The sequence below is a fragment of the Myotis brandtii genome, unplaced genomic scaffold (genome assembly GCF_000412655.1).
Source record: "Myotis brandtii unplaced genomic scaffold, ASM41265v1 scaffold375, whole genome shotgun sequence".
Lineage (NCBI taxonomy): Eukaryota > Metazoa > Chordata > Mammalia > Chiroptera > Vespertilionidae > Myotis > Myotis brandtii.
Window position 1 is genome coordinate 786769 of NW_005364412.1, and position 18291 is coordinate 805059.

Genomic DNA, 18291 nt, shown 5'->3' on the forward strand with positions numbered 1-18291 from the left:
AGGGGCAGGAGCCACTCCCGCCTCCATGGCAGCACTAAGGATGCCCGACTGCTGGCTTAGGCCCACTCCCCGAGGGGCAGTCGGACATACCCCGAGGGCTCCCAGACTGCGAGAGGGCGCAGGCCGAGCTGAGGGACTCCCCCCGCTAGAGTGCATGAATTTCATGAACAGGGCCTCTAGTAAGGGAATAATAATGAGTTCTCTACTACTTGGAGATACAGTGATTTTCCTTTGACCTAATTTCTTAATCTGTAAAAGAGTGATGATGAGAACTACCACCAAGGGCTTTTAAGGCATTAATGAGATAATGTACATATGGGGCTTGCATTACCTGACATATGGTAAATACCACTATTACTAATAATTATAATCACATAACTGATCAGTCACATTTGAACACATTTTGTTAGTTTGCTGAGACTGCCATAAAAAAAAAATACCACAGATTGGGTGGCTTAAACAACAGAAAATTATTTTCTCACAGAAATCCAAGATCAAGATTCTGACAGAACTGATTGTGATGAGAGATCCCTTCTTAGTTTGCAGGCCAGCCATCTTCTCAATGTGTCCTCACAGAGCCTTACCTTTGTGGGGACACACTCTTGGTGCCTCCTCCTGCTCTTTTAAAGAACAGCAGTCCTACTGGATTAGGACCCTTTTCTTATGGCCTCAATTATGTCCTTAACGAATCTATCTGTAAATACAGTCATATTGAAGGTTAGGGCTTCAAATTACAGATTGGCGGGGGGCGGGGCGGTGTTGCTCAGTACATAATATTCTGCCCTCTGTCCTCCAAAATTCATATTGTCTGCCTGAAAAATACATTCATCCCATCCCAGTAGCCCCCAAAATCATAACCCAACCATTTGTGAAATCCAAGTCTAGTCTCATCTAAATATCATCTAAGTCCAATGTGGGTATGACTCTAGATATGATTCAACCTGAGGAAAGATTTCTCTCCAGCTGTGATCCTATGAAAGCAGACATGCACTTCCAAAATGCAGTGGTGAAACAGACATAGCACAGGCATTTGACATTCCAAAAGGGAGGCATCAAAAAGAAGAAAGGGTTGAGGGGTCCCAAGAATGTCCAAAACCTAGTGAGGCAAACTGCATTGGATCTCAAGGCTTGAGGAAAATCATCTGTGGCTTTATGGTCTGGCTTCCAGGTTCATCTGGGTAGCAGCTCCTCCTTCTGGACCCGCTGGGGCAGAGGCCTTGGAGGAAGCCCTACTCTGGTTGTGGTTGGCAGCCTTGCCCGTCTAGCCCTGAGCTGATCTCTGAATTACCCTCAGGACCATTCTTCCATTTTCTGGAAGGACAAGGCATGTTCACAGTTGGATAGTGCATAGTATTGTCTTGTCCTGTAGGATGCTAAAAGTCCAAAACCTTCCTTTATTTCATCCAGTCTCTGTCCCCTTTAATCTAAACTGAGCATCTATGTGGATATAATCCCATCTCTATGCCTGATTTAGGCTGAGATAGCGGACTAACCCCTGGATCCTCTCTTCATAGGATGGTAGTCTAGCCACACCTTTAATATAGAAAACATGTTTCATCATTTTTTTGTAATGCAATAATGCAATAGCCTGAGAATTTTCCAAACCTTTAAGCACTGGTTCCTTTTTTGCGTAATTACTTCTCTTCAATTCACTCTCTAGTCTCAAATTTTATTATATATATCATATACTATGCACTATAAGGCACACTATATTATTTCACATCTCCGTGACTTTCCCATCCTGTTATCCTGGAATATATATTGCTAAGAAACAAGCGATCTTAAGCAGTAATTGAACCATGAAGCAGGGAGTGTTCAATAACAAGATACTGTGCTCTGTCATATTTATGCAAGGGCAACTTAAATTTAAAGTCAATAAACTCCGCTTCTCCTGAAACTATTATAATATTATAAATATAATAAAGAAAGCACTTGGCCTTTTTTCATTACTTCCCTACCACTTATTTTATTTCTGCAAATGCTGTGTGTGTAGCTGTATCCCTTTTACAGCTCCACAGGGTGAGTGAGGGGGAGTGCCTTATGGTCTGCATTTAGAAAGCTATTGAAGATCCGGGGTGCTGACAGTGCAGAAGTGACATGCAGGGGGATCTCCGTCCACTCCTTCCTCTGCTAGGACCTCACTCAAAGACCTACTATTCCACTCGCCCTTAAACCTGTAATCATCTTCCACAAACTGGCTTCCCTAGACCCCTACATCCTATTATAAAGAAACTATTTTCCAGACATACACAAGAACTTTGTATTTCTGCTTATGCCATGTTCTTTCACAACTCTGGGCTGCCAGCCTTTTTTCACATATTTGACCATGAGTTTAATGCTCCCTAAAAGTCTCTCCTCTACCTGAAAAGACATGCTTCTAGCCCCAGATTAAATGGCCTCTCTTCTACGTAGTCTTCCCTGCTATCTCTAGGTAGAGATAATCCCTAATGCAACTATGCTTTCACAGCATTGTAACTATGATAATATAATCAATTATGACTTTAGTAAAGCCCCCTCTGCCAGCTAAATGAAACTAACGAGGGTTAGTTAATTTCACATCTTAAAATTCACATTTTGAAAATAGCAAGAAAGAAGATGGGAGGAGCCCAGCTCTTTGAAACTCTATTTGAATAAGATCATGTTCCATCCATCTAATTTTTACTTTAAATGACTGAGAAGTAAAATTCTATTGTGCTTAAAATTATACACATCTTGGCGCGTGTTTTTGTTATTGAAACAAATATTATCTTAACTAACAGCTGTTTTGGTTATATGTCAAGACATTTAATAAGATCACAGTAGAAAATCATAGAACAGGCTCTTTGTATGTGTGTATGTGTGAGAAGCAGGAATGGGGAAGGCGGATCTGTGAGACTCTGCCTCTTGGTTGTGATAACTATGAAGAATTGCTGACAGACCTCCCATCATCACAGATTGCCTCTATTTAATAGGCAGCTCTCACACAGCTGTGCTCCTGCTGTTTGCAAAACTTACTTTGAATATATAATGCCAATTATAGGGACTGAACACGTCAAGATTTTGACAGGTGTCTAGATAGTTATGCAATTAATTTTATTTATGCACTTTCTGCTTTAAATGCTCATGCAAAGAAGAAAACTGACTAATGCATCTTAAAAGGAACACTCATACTTACCTCTGTACCTCAAATTATCACCACTCTCCCTCCTCACAAAGAAAGGGAGAGAAAAAGGAGAGAGAGAGGGATTAAAAATGGAAGAAAGAAAAAATAAGTTAAAGGAAAATAAGCTAATTGAGTAATGAAGTTTACTATGGGATATAAAGGTGACAAAATTTGCAAGCTGATCATTTGCTCAAAGGCTATAAAAAGCATAGGGATTATGACCAATGCCAGAAAGGGGTGAGAAGCCTGACACTTCTTTTGAATTCTAAGGCAACATCTAGATATTTAACTATGCTGCAATCACAATTTTACTGTCACTCTTCAAAACTGAGAAGAAAAAAAGCTTTACTCGTATTCTTTTCTCACTGATTCTGTGACACAGCTTGGAGCCATATACAGTGACAACACCATGAGCACCTCCTTGGCACTTATGTGGTAATGATACTGTGCAATTAAATTATCAAATACAGTGTGATAAGCTCAGGCAAGATAAAGTATGCTCACTGAATCAGGAAATAGATCTTCAAAACCAGACAAAAACTTACACATATTATAGTATAATTGTACTCATGTTCTCAAGAAAGATTTAAAACTCATCATTTTGCTTTTTACAATTAGGATAAATCTTTCATTCATTTATTCATTTAATATATAAGTCCTGAAACCTTTTATATGCATCAATTTTTTAACATAAAATTAATGGTCTATATATGTGTAAAATGTGATGGTAAAATTAACTAGAGAATAATAGCATTGCAAAATATTTGGGTGGTAGTTATTTTCAAAGGTTTGACACTAATGTTTGAGTTATCCAAAAGGCAGCTATCCAATAACATCATGAATAAACTGAAAATGCTTGTTGGTAGGAAGCCTGGGGAATGATGGAGACGTGGGGATATGTCTCCTCCTACCCTCCCTGCGCAGCTTTTCAAAAAACAACCATACTTAGTTGGAGATCTTCATATGTATTTACTCCCACCTCTCCGCTCCCCCCACACACACCTAACTTTTTCAAAGTTGACATAAAACACAAATTTAGCATGTATTTGTATAGTTCTAAATCATATAATGTCTGGCTTATTATAGTCTATTAATACATAGTCCTTAAAACCAAACCTTGGGTATGTAGATATTTGAGGCTTCCATCTTCAAGAGGGAGTCTGAAAGAAGGTAGGAGTGGAGGAATAGATGACTGATTGAGTGGTATACAACAGATATTTGAAGACAGTAGCATTGCCATAAGCTTGCCACCTGAATAAATAAGGCTAAGATTGACTTCTCAAAGGGTCACAGAATTCAGGGCATTCATGGCTAATGCATTTATGGAAGAATGCATTAATTCATTAGGGTGTATATTCTGTCATGTAAAATGGCTTAGTTGCCATGGCTAAGCAAATCAAACTGATTTATCTTTCGACAGTAGCACCATAAGCTTGCCACCTAAATAAATAAGGTGTTTCCCCTTTATTTCTTCCCGGATCTACTTAGATTTGCTTTCCTGGACCTATCCCTGTGGGAGCTGCACCTTATTCTTAAATCTTCCCTTAGCTGATTATCACTGAGGTTTTTAACCTCAAGATGGCATACCCTGGGAAGGAGGAGAAGAATGAGAAGCACACCTTTGTTTTGTAAAGTGAGAGAGAAGGGATTGTGAAAGAGAAGGTGGGGAACCTAGAACTGAGAGGTCATAAGTGGAATCTCATTTGGACCATTCTTAGCTAAGAGTACATATGGAAGCTAAAGATCTGGAACTTTGTAAATTATCTCCACCATTAATTATAGTATAACTATAACTGAGAGGCGAGAGGAATACTGGTGGAGGCAGGGAGTACAAACTTGTGAATAGCATTCAATTGCAGAAATAGTAAAAAACTAAAGAACTCTGCAGCAAGAATAGCTGATGGCATGGGCTGTTACATCAGAAGTACCTGTGTGAATCCCTATCTCTGTTCTGCCATCAACTATCTATGATATTATGAAAACAATCATCCAATATGCCAGAATCTGCCTCCTTTTCTTCTCACATTGAATTGAGGTAGAATCTCCATGAAACATATCCTCCTTCCCTCTCCAAGAAAACTGAGCATTTTTCTCTGATCCTTGCTCCTAAGACTTAAGTTTTATACTATTACATTTAGAAGATTTTAAAAAAAACAACAACACATTTCATTTAGCTTTCCTATTTGAGAGTGAGCAACTAGAGGGCTTATTGATAATCTTCCTCCCCCAGTTGCCTAAAATAATGCCTGACCAAAAAGAAATGCTAAGCAAGTGTTTGCTGAGTCAGTGATTAAAGTGTGGTCATTATACTTACCTCAGTGCTTTAGGGGATTTAAAGGAAATACTGTGAAAATATTATTCTAAGTGAAATAAGCCAATCTGAGAAAGACAGATATCACATGATCTCACTTATTTGTGGAATCTAATGAACGAAATTAATTGACCAACAAAATAAGACCCAAAGCACGAAGGCATGGAACAGACTGACATATCTCAATGAGGGGTTGGGGGGATGAGAAGACATAAACCAAAGAACTTATAAACTTATATGCATAGCCCATGGACACAGGCAATAGGGTAGTTTAACTATGCTGCAATCACAATTTTACTGTCACTCTTCAAAACTGAGAAGAAAAAAAGCTTTACTCGTATTCTTTTCTCACTGATTCTGTGTCACAGCTTGGAGCCATATACAGTGACAACACCATGAGCACCTCCTTGGCACTGGTAATGATACTGTGCAATTAAATTATCAAATACAGTGTGATAAGCTCAGGCAAGATAAAGTATGCTCACTGAATCAGGAAATAGATCTTCAAAACCAGACAAAAACTTACACATATTATAGTATAATTGTACTCATGTTCTCAAGAAAGATTTAAAACTCATCACTTTGCTTTTTACAATTAGGATAAATCTTTCATTCATTTAATATATAAGTCCTGAAACCTTTTATATGCATCAATTTTTTAACTTATAAAATTAATGGTCTATATATGTGTAAAATGTGATGGTAAAATTAACTAGAGAATAATAGCATTGCAAAATATTTGGGTGGTAGTTATTTTCAAAGGTTTGACACTAATGTTTGAGTTATCCAAAAAGCAGCTATCCAATAACATCATGAATAAACTGAAAATGCTTGTTGGTAGGAAGCCTGGGGAATGATGGAGACTTGGGGATATGTCTCCTCCTACCCTCCCTGCGCAGCTTTTCAAAAAACAACCATACTTAGTTGGAGATCTTCATATGTATTTACTCCCACCTCTCTGCTCCCCCCACACACACACCTAACTTTTTCAAAGTTGACATAAAACACAAATTTAGCATGTATTTGTATAGTTCTAAATCATATAATGTCTGGCTTATTATAGTCTATAAATATATAGTCCTTAAAACCAAACCTTGGGTATGTAGATATTTGAAGCTTCCACCTTCAAGAGGGAGTCTGAAATAAGGTAGCAGTGGAGGAATAGATGACTGATCGAGTGGTATACAACAGATATTTGAAGACAGTAGCATTGCCATAAGCTTGCCACCTGTGCTTCTTTGGCTAAGATTGACTTCTCAAAGGGTCACAGAATTCAGGGCATTCATGGCTAATGCATTTATGGAAGAATGCATTAATTCATTAGGGTGTATATTCTGTCATGTAAAATGGCTTAGTTGCCATGGCTAAGCAAATCAAACTGATTTATCTTTCAAGTAACATTCAGCAGGAAGCAATCGCGACTGTTTTGCTCTATAAATTAAGCCAAGAAGCCAGACTGCTTCTACGTTGTTCTTTTATCTTTAGACAGCTGTCCTTGTCTGTAAGATATAAGATGACTCGCCAGGACATCCCATCCCACAATCATTTTCCAAGTTACTAGAGGAAGAAGGAGGAGAAGCATATGCATAGAACCTTTAAGGATGTGACCTAGAAATGGCACAAATTATTGTAGCTCAGACTTCATTGGGTAGAACTTGGACACATAGTTAAACCTAGATAAAACTAAAGAACTCTGCAGCAAGAATAGCTGATGGCATGGGCTGTTACATCAGAAGTACCTGTGTGAATCCCTATCTCTGTTCTGCCATCAACTATCTATGATATTATGAAAACAATCATCCAATATGCCAGAATCTGCCTCCTTTTCTTCTCACATTGAATTGAGGTAGAATCTCCATGAAACATATCCTCCTTCCCTCTCCAAGAAAACTGAGCATTTTTCTCTGATCCTTGCTCCTAAGACTTAAGTTTTATACTATTACATTTAGAAGATTTTAAAAAAAACAACAACACATTTCATTTAGCTTTCCTATTTGAGAGTGAGCAACTAGAGGGCTTATTGATAATCTTCCTCCCCCAGTTGCCTAAAATAATGCCTGACCAAAAAGAAATGCTAAGCAAGTGTTTGCTGAGTCAGTGATTAAAGTGTGGTCATTATACTTACCTCAGTGCTTTAGGGGATTTAAAGGAAATACTGTGAAAATATTATTCTAAGTGAAATAAGCCAATCTGAGAAAGACAGATATCACATGATCTCACTTATTTGTGGAATCTAATGAACGAAATTAATTGACCAACAAAATAAGACCCAAAGCACGAAGGCATGGAACAGACTGACATATCTCAATGAGGGGTTGGGGGGATGAGAAGACATAAACCAAAGAACTTATAAACTTATATGCATAGCCCATGGACACAGGCAATAGGGTAGTAAAGACCTGGGGGTGGGGCTGAGAGGAGGGGGTAAAGGAGGTGGGAAATGAGAGATATCTATAATACTATCAACAATAAAAATATATTTAAAAATAAAAATAAATGCAATACTGTGTGTAGACCATTAAGTTGAAAGCGCCAACAAATATGCTCAGAAATAGAAGAAGCATCAAGAGAGTGACAGAGAATAATAAAATATTGCCATTGTAGTTGTCAACCAACCATGAGATAGTTTAAGGCACGTATTTTAACCATGCACTCCGCTAGTCAGAAGATGCAAATACTGCATTATTAAGAGGCAAAATAAAGAGCCAAACGAAGTCAGGTTGGGTCCCAGAGTGCCAATATAGTAGTCAAACCAGTAGTTTGGTAGGGAGCATGCTCTATAGTGGAATTGCAGCTAAAGCATAACTCAAGAGTAGATTATGGAGCTAGGAGAACACTGCATCCATAAGGCATTAAGGCATTCTTTGGCTACAGATTAACTATATATTTAAAATCTCTAAACTAAAGATTCAAAGGTACATAATCAATGTGAAAACAAAATTTAGTTTTGTCCTGGATGCAAATGAGGACAGACCAGGTGAGGGATTGAGTGAAGAGAAGAAACAATGAAGAAAATCTCATAGGTTGTGTGGATTTGGACATTGTTATCTAGGTGTCAGAAGTTAAGAAGTCTACTTAATGTAGTCTGTAGGAAAATTTTATTTGGATAACCTGATGTGTTTTTTTTAAGTTTACTTGGAATGTTTTTAAGCAGCACCAGTACACTGAGGTTCATCTCAGGGTTCATTATTCCTGTTATCTAAGATTTGCCTTCTTCACACTGTGAATGCATGAAAGATAAACGCTGTAGCAAGAAGAGGTGAAAAAGAAACACATTTATGTACTACTCTGGAAGAGGACAGACTAAAAGAAAAACAGGGCCAAAGGAAGATGGTCAGGAGAATAGTATGAAAAGTAAGATGAGCAAGGTGAGATGCTTCAAAGCCTAGATACACAACAGCCAGATAACTGTCATAGTGTCCTTTATTTAAGGGCCTTGTGCTTCTTTCCAGGCTAAGATTGACTTCTCAAAGGGTCACAGAATTCAGGGCATTCATGGCTAATGCATTTATGGAAGAATGCATTAATTCATTAGGGTGTATATTCTGTCATGTAAAATGGCTTAGTTGCCATGGCTAAGCAAATCAAACTGATTTATCTTTCACGTAACATTCAGCAGGAAGCAATCGCGACTGTTTTGCTCTATAAATTAAGCCAAGAAGCCAGACTGCTTCTACGTTGTTCTTTTATCTTTAGACAGCTGTCCTTGTCTGTAAGATATAAGATGACTCGCCAGGACATCCCATCCCACAATCATTTTCCAAGTTACTAGAGGAAGAAGGAGGAGAAGCATATGCATAGAACCTTTAAGGATGTGACCTAGAAATGGCACAAATTATTGTAGCTCAGACTTCATTGGGTAGAACTTGGACACATAGTTAAACCTAGATACAAAATATATAATCATATTACCAGGTATTGAGCTGGGGGAAAACTCTGATAGTTTATTTAACTGAGAGAGGATATTCAAATACAGCAGAACTAATGAAAATCAACAAGCACATTGGCGAAAAACAACAAGAATTTGCAGAAGATACTTGAGACATTTATTAAGAAAATTTCTGAATAGCCTTGCAAAGCAGATAAAATAGCCCGAAGCTACTGATGCCTTTCAACATCTAACTTCAAAGGTGATGGTAAATTAAGTGTTTAAGAGCTTAAACAAAACAAATGCAGGCGATTGTTCCCATATGTGCTTATGCTATTAGCTGCCATAAAATAAAACCTTTCAGGACTGGAAAATTGAGTTATCCTAGGATTAGGTAGCAGCTGTACCAGTTGCATACCGACTTGGTGTCAAGATTAAGTCCTCGCCCTATCATTCCATAACTTTATAACTTGTTGAACCCCTGACTTCTATAAAGCTATTTTCTTTAATCTGTAGAATGGGGATACAAACTACTAAAAAGAACTAGAATGAATATTTGCTAAATGAATGCACATGAAATAAACCAGTTATCAGGTTTTCAATAAGCATTAACCAAACTAGAACTCCTGTTATTAATTAGGATGGTATTTATTTATTTCTACTTATTTGTTCTATTAACTTCTTATATGTTCATGGGATAAAAAAATCTTTGCAAAGCCACTCTATTGCCAAATTATTGAAGCATATCTTTTTTAAAAATTATTTATCTTAACAGATACTGAAGTGGTTCAATTTGATCTATAATAATAAATCTCCAGGAATAGATTGTGTAAAACTTAAAGCTTCAAGGAAAATAATATTAAGCCCCAGTTAGTGGTGTATACCAGAATTGTTTCTGTTGTAAATAATTACATATAACATGTGGACACTTAGGACCCAAGCCCAACCTGTCCTGAGCAAGATCCTGAGAAAAACATCTTGTACTCTATGTATTTTATAAACTTTCCAGGTTTGTAAACACTTTAAAGCTTCGGAAATATTTGGCCTAGAGATACAAATATGAAAAAGCTCATCATAAAGGCACATTACCATATAAACAAACCTAGTTACCTTGGCCTGATAATTAGAAAATAAAATGTGTATTTTCCTGGTTTAGGCACTTATGTCCAAGTTGAGGCTTCCCATAACAACACCCCTTCATAAGACATCCAAACTTTTGAAACAATTTTGTCCTTATTCTGGAAGATTCCAAGGAGCTTTGGGGATTCACATATTATCAAACCTACTCGCAGATCTAGATATAGAGCTACAATATAAGATCATTAGTGACAGTCTAAGAAGTAGGTGATTTGCACATATTTTCTGTAATCCTTAAATGTCTGCAATGTAACTGTTTATAATCCTCATCTTATGATGAGATTACTGAGATTAAAAGAAGTAATTCACTATCTTAGAGTTAGTAAGGCATGAAGCAAATACAGGGTTATTACAGAGAAACAGCAAAGAAAAATGAGGCCCTAAGTGACTAAAATTTTATTGTAAAGAAACAACAACAACTTTTTAACTCAACCCAAAACTGGATGTAAAGTGGAAATTTGGAGTTGTTAATATCTTCTGCACAAAACTCTTGAATTGAAAAGTAATGCAGTATAGGAGGGACATGGACAAGTTTGCAGTTGTTTTGAGAATGTAAACTAATTCAAAATAGCTGAAATAAAGAATGGCCTAGATTCCCTTCCCAAAGTGCTGTGGGGGGAACCTTTGTCTATTTATGTTGGCGATTCCAGCCTAATATCTTCATTGCATTCATTAATCTTACACGCATTTACTCCACCATTGAAAAAAAAGAAAGAAATGAACCTCACATTGGAACTGAAGGTGACTGAAATTCACAGTGAAAGTTAGTTTTTTTCCCCCTTTACACAACATAGAAAGTTAAAATGTAATCTTCAACTGTAGGCATGGAACCTGCTCTCACAGAAATATTGCTGATTATTGCCAACACAGAAGCAAGACTCTGTAGCACGGAAGCCACAAGAGAATGCTTCACAGGCTCCCAAGATGTCACTGTCGAATAACCCAAGCGAATCTGACTCAAGGGGACAGAGTGGGTCTCTGGTGTGCAATCACTAGGGAATATGTGTTAGAGAGAATTTTCAGGCATGACAGCTAGATCCACAATATCCAGTGGTATTGCCAAGTCTCTAGGATAAAAGAGCCTATGTTCTGCCAACTGTAAACTAATCCCCTAAAATGTATTGAAATATCTAAAGTTTTCAATCAGCGATCAGCAATTCCCCCAAACAAATGTATTCTACATGATATCATATTTTACATAAGCATTTATTTAATTATGCATTTTCATGGATAGACCTACAGCAAAATAATGGCTTATATTTTAATAGCTGTTACTTCATAAGGTCTTTGATATGGCTTCTATTTATTGAACACCTATTAGGTGCCAGAAAGAATTTTACGTGTTTTCCATCTATTTTATTTCAGTGGAATCTTGCAGCAACCTCATGGTACAAGTAACAGAAAAGGGAAACGAAAGTCATATTTCTTGAGTTGTATACCAGTTAGCTGTGAAGGAAGGATTAGCACTATTTTCACTAAAGTATATCATCAGCCATATGTAATTAGTTTACATATGCAGGGTATTGCATATAGGAAGCCTACTACAGATTTTCATTTCATAGCAAAGGTGAATGGGGAAATTATAGCACAAATTTCTTGTTAGCATTTCTATAACTTTCAATTTCTTTGAAACACTGTTATCTCTGTAACTAGTCAAGGCTTACAGAACTCTTTTCAAAAGCAGTGAAAGTATAAAGACAATTTCTTCACTTAGATTTTCTGTGTGAGGGAAGGCAATTATGACCCTTTTCTAAATGCCAGTTTAAACTTGAGGGTCTTGCCCTCGGCCTATGTTAATTCTTTGGCTCCTCGCCCGTCACATGACAGCAGAAATAGTAGAGCTTAGAGTTAAATCGCTCTTGTTCCACTTATTAGCTTTGAGACCCTGGATAAGGTTTTAATTTCTCTGAACTCTGTTTTAAACATCGGTACTGCCTGCGAAGACAGTACTTACCTCCTCCAGCTGTGTGTTGACCTATTGACTAATATAAATAATGTAAATACTATCATAGGACATTAATAGTAACACACTTGTGTTCCCTATTATACCCAACCCTCTTAAGGATCCATAAAATAATCATTGCAAAACCATGAAAAAAGTTTTCTTTGAATCTCAAACTTATGTATTGGGTTGCAAACCTTCATAATTTTGTTTACACACACACTTCTCATCACATTTTCCACAGGCAAACATATTAAGAAGCATTTCATCCTACCATAATATGAAGTGACTTCAATGTGGACGCTGCAACTTCATGTGGGTTACTTCACATAAAAGGGTTCTACATCTTGAAAGCATCTCCAAAGGATTCCCTAAATGAAATAGAACAAAAGTGCTTGTGAACATGGGAGAAAACTTAGCTTCTTCCAATAGTGCTTATCTCAAGGTCCTTATGTCATTTTCCATCTGGCTGCTTTTGATCTGATTCTGAAAAAATCCCAAATGTATTTCCAGGCGGCAGATTCACAACCCCATCCAATGTATGACATCCATCCCTGATGGCACTATTGCTAGCATTTTCAGATCATTAGTTTCATTATATTTGCTTTTGTAAACCAACGGGTATTCTTAAATAGATATTAGAAAGCAATAAGTAGGGTATAAAACAACTTCCACATCAAACTGAATACTTGCAGTTAATCAATGATTTAAAGCCTTTAGATGAAGAAAAAAAGCACAAGAGCAATCAAGTTACAGCAAGCATGTCAGAGAAAGAAAAATAATTTGAATGTTATAACTTGTCTCTTTTTAAGATGTTGTGGATGTCATTCTAAAAGATTAATGCATAAAATAAAGCCATGGTATGATATTGAAACATATTTATTTATTGCCTTTAATAACTTTATTATGAAAAACATATAATATAGTAGCCTTGACAATTTAGCAAATGGAAACCTCATTCATAAATTTACCAGGTATTATGCTCTGTTGCAAAAGTGTAGTGATATTTAGATCTCTCTCTCTCTCTCTCTCTCTCTCACACACACACACACACACACACACACACACACACACACACTTTAAAGTCAAAATTATTGAAATAAATTACACTGAAATCACATAAAATACAATGAAATCACATTTTTTCACCAGCCCAAGTCTCTTTTAATAGCTATGTTGGTTTCATTACAACGTAAGCCTTTAAAATAGATAGATAGATAGATAGATAGATAGATAGATAGATAGATAGATGATAGATAGATAAAATGTTGGTTGTGTGAATCACACTAATGAAAATACTGAAACCTGATTGTGTGAAACATCTCAAGCTTAAGGAGGCATGTTATAGGGATCAATTTTAAATTAGTCACTCTAGAACAAATTTCATTATTTTATTCTCCTAGTGGCTTTCTGGATTTCTATTTCTACAAAAATAGTTATTACAATTGTGCTGTATGTCACAAGTGAGTCTCCCCAAAAAACTAGATATGAAAATGAGTCCACATGGTCCGTCCCATAATACTCACATCTCAAGACCTCTTGATAAGTTTACTTCAGGTACATTCCTTGAACAAAGAAGTCCATTCTAATTTGCCTCTCAATAGAAGTTAGCTAAGAATTTTGTCAGTGTTTAAGCTATTGGTTCATAGCCCCAAACCCAGCTTCTATATTCTGCACTGAGATTGCGGGGCTGGGTTGCTGCAGGCATTTCTCTTTGCCAGCTGACTTCCTGTTAGGTTCTGCAATGGTGGCACCACTGAGAGGCTGGTTTGGGGGAGGCAGGATGTGGGGAGGGCGGAGCTTATTCCTTCACATGTTTTGCTGGCAGTGTTGTTTCCACAATCATCCTTTATCCTGGCAGCAGAAATTAGTCTGTCTACAGATTTTCCAAGTCCTTCCAGAACCAGCTCATTCTGCCCTCTCAGAGTTGCCAGCAATAGGCTGTTTGCATCCCTTCCTGAGAGTTCTTGAGTTTGAGCTCCCTAAGGCCTCTCCACTGAGCTCCTGAGTTACCAACACTGGCTGCACAGCACCCCACTAAGTGTGGACCTCAGCTCTACAGGGTCCTTTTCCAAGTTCCTAGTAACCCCGATTCTTCCTTTGGTCCCCAGGCACTAAGGGTGGGCCTGTTTCCTGGTGCCCACTCTCTCTATATAACTTCAAAGTCCCCCTTCTCCATTCCAGTTCTCTAACACCTGTTTAACCTGTCCTTTATATTACATTTTCTTTATTAAAACAACAGATATAGTTTCTGTTTCCCTCAAGCACTCTGTTATAGAATGTATATTTTATTTTCAGATTGAAGGTGAGATGCTGGAGAATGGGAAGAAGGAAAATGAAGAATCTAATATTCTTTATCTTTGAGATACTTTCCATTTAATTTATTATCTATTCTCCAATATATCCCATGAAACAGGTATGTTATCACAATTATTTATATTAATTAAAAGAGTGATAACATTTATTGATGTCCTACAATGTGTTAATTTTTATATATTATTTCATTTAATATTCATAAACTTTCTGAAAAGGAATTCTACTACATTCATTTTATTGATGGAGAAATGAATGTGAGGCTAAATTGTAGACATCCAGTGAGCCATAGAACTGAAATGTGAATAACAATCTGAGTGCTAGTCCAATTGAGCAAATATGCACATATTCATATTATTGCAGATTTAATTACACAATACCAAAAAATTACATTTAATAACACAAGTCTCATCAGATTTTTTTAAATTTTTTTTTAGTATTGGGAAGTTGTCAACCTTATGGGGGCATACAAAAGATTTTCAAAATTTTAATTTTCACTAGAAAGTTCAAATTTGATAGCTGGCAACAACTAGAAATACAAAATAGTTACTTTCTTTGACATTACAAGGTCATTTTGTTTATTTTGGAGAAATATACATCAAATACCTAAGTCTCAAAAATTCCATTTGGACTGTCAATCACACTTCCACATTGAAATTGTGTTAAATGAAAAAGTAGTTAACACCAAAAGTACAACTAAATTACAGAAAAACCATCACTGAAAACTGCCTGAAATCTAGCTGGACAGAACTCCTGTAATTAAAGATATAAAGAAGCCAAGTAGAGACTGGTAGGAGGGACAGAACGGGCTGGTCCCACACCCATGTGTGGTGGATAAAAATTTGGAGGTAGCCCTAGCCCAGTGGTATTTTGTGGAAGAGCCACACTCAAGGGGCCAAAGAGCCACATGTGGCTAGTGAGCCTCAGTTTGCTGACCACTGCCCTAGCCGCTTTGGCTCAGTGGATAGAACGTCGGCCTGTGGACTGAAAGGTCCCAGGTTCGATTTCGGCCAAGGGCATGTACCTTGGTTGCGGGCACATCTCCAGTGGGAGGTGTGCAGAAGGCAGCTGATGTATGTTTCTCTCTCATCGATGTTTCTAACTCTCTGTCCCTCTCCCTTCCTCTCTGTAAAAAAATCAATAAAATATATATTTTTTTTAAATTTGGAGGTACATCTCTGCTTCGGAAATTCCTCCTGAGGAGACAGGAGTCCCAACCCTACACCAGGCCCCAAGCTCAGGATCGCCATGCTGGGAAGAGAAGTCCCCATAACTAATTGCTGTAAAAACCAGTGGGGAATATGGTTGAGTGAGCCGGAGGTCTCTGGAGTCCCAGACAGTTCCTCTTAAAGGGCTCATGCACAGACATAATCAGACTCACTTCCTCCGAGTTCCAGCACTTGAACAGCAACTTGAAAGGCACCAGGGACATACGGGAAGGGAATGAAGTGTCTGCCATCAGAGTGAGACCTGGAGGGGCAGCTTTCTCCAGACAAAAGTGCTGGCAGAGACCATTGTTCCTTTTCTGAGCCCATTCCCACAGAGCTGGCAGGCAGGCACCACAGCTGAGTCTCCATCAACCTGGATCACACTGTTCACCCATTTCTGGTGATTCCCAATCAGAAAGGATATATGCACCTGTATGTTCATAGCAGTGCAATTTACCATAGCTAAGATTTGGAAACAGCCTAAGTGCCCATCAGCAGATGAGTGAATTAGAAAACTGTAGTACATCTACACAATGGAATACTACGCTGCAGTAAAAAGAAGGAATTCTTACCATTTGCAACAGTATGGATGGAACTGGAGAGCATTATGCTAAGTGAAATAAGTCAGTCAGAGAAAGAAAAATATCACATGATCTCACTCACTTGTGGAATATAATGAACAACATGAACTGATGAACAAAAAGAGATCCAGAGGCAGAGAAAGATCATTCAGACTGTCAAACCTCAGAGGGAAGGCAGGAGAGGGTGGGTGTAAGAGGGAGAGATCAACCAAAAGACTTGTATGCATGCATATAAGCCTAACCAATGGACACAGACAACAGGGGGGTGAGGGAATGAATGGGGGAGGGGGGAAATGGGCCAATAAGGACACATATGTAATAGCTTAATCAATAAAGAAAAAAATGAAAAAAATAATAAATAAATAAAACAAGCCTCTATCTATGAACCTTAAAAAAAAAGCTGAAGGAATTCATAACCACCAAATTATTTGATGGTTGCCAGATGGAAGGGGAGGTTAGGGTGATGGTTGAAAAAGATGAAGGGATCTAGAAGTATAAGTTGGAAGATACAAAATAGTCATGGGGATGTAAAGTACAGCATAGGGAATATAGTCAATAATATTCTAATAACTATGTATTATGTCAGATGGGTGCGAGATTTATCACGATGATCACTTAATAAGTTACATAATGTCTAATTACTGGGTTGTACACCTGAAACTAATATAATATTGTATGTCAACTATAATTGAAAAATTAAAAAAATGATTAAAAAAAGAAAAGAATGCCCTAGCTTGTTTGACTCAGTGGTTAGAGCATAGCCTATGGACTGAAGGGTATTGGGTTTGATTCCAGTCAAGGTCATGTTGTAGGCTTGATCCCAGGCTCCGGCCAGGGCACTTGTGGGAGGCAACCAATCGATGTATCTCTGTGTCTCTCTCACATTGATGTTTCTCTCTCTGTCTCTCCCCCTCCTTCCCACTCTCTAAAAATCAATGGAAAATATATCCTCGGGTGAGGATTAACAACAACAAAAAGACTGTATTGGAATTTATAGTCTGTGACTCCCTAGATTAGACCTCATGGGGCCTTGCAGCTTCTACTTGCTGCCCTGAGGTTCCATGCAATGACGAAGCCTATCTAGACTAATGGAGAATGAGAAGCCACCTGCAGAAGAGCTGAGTGGCCCAGCAGCAGAGGACCAGCACTGTCATATATGAGAGCGAGGCCATCCTGCGTCATGGAATCCTAGTCAGCTTCCAGGAAACAGCAAAAGCAGGTGGCGGCGCGTGAGAGAGCCAGAACTAATTATCGAATCATGAACAAATAAATGGTTATTGTATCAAGCTTCTATTTTTAATAACAATTTCATTGAGATATAATTCACATATCATAAAACCCACTCTAATAAAAGTATACAATTCACTAGTTTTTAGTATATTCACACAAAAGAGGTGGTTAGTTCAGCATTTAACTCAACCAATCACACAAGTCCTTTAGTTCAGCATTCTCAACCAATCACACAAGTCCTTTATCTTGAGATATCATACATCAGTTTGCAGCAAAATTTTTTCATGCATATTTCACATCATTTCACACAGAATATTAAAAACATGTTTATTCAGAGGATGTTATAAAAATAATAATCTATACTATTTTATCAAAGACACTTTTAAGTAAACTGACCTTTTTTTAAACTACAAATATGGTGGTAAAATACTGTAAGTATTACCACCTTGAACTGTGGTAAGACTCTAACAATTTTACCTATGCCTTTGCATCATCAGTACAACTATCCATACAGTGGAAAAACAAATAGTATATCAGTTTACATTAAAAAGTAGTTTTT

At 37.5% G+C, this 18291-nt stretch overlaps 1 long non-coding RNA gene across 2 annotated transcripts in view; it reads right to left on the minus strand.

The window, feature by feature from the left end:
• Positions 1–18291, minus strand: part of LOC102261003 — a 934325-nt gene that overhangs the window by 654548 nt on the left and 261486 nt on the right. For both annotated transcript variants that reach the window (XR_313936.2, XR_001363307.1), the window contains exon 2: positions 12675–12771. This is a non-coding gene — a long non-coding RNA (uncharacterized LOC102261003). The remainder of the gene's footprint in view (positions 1–12674; positions 12772–18291) is intronic.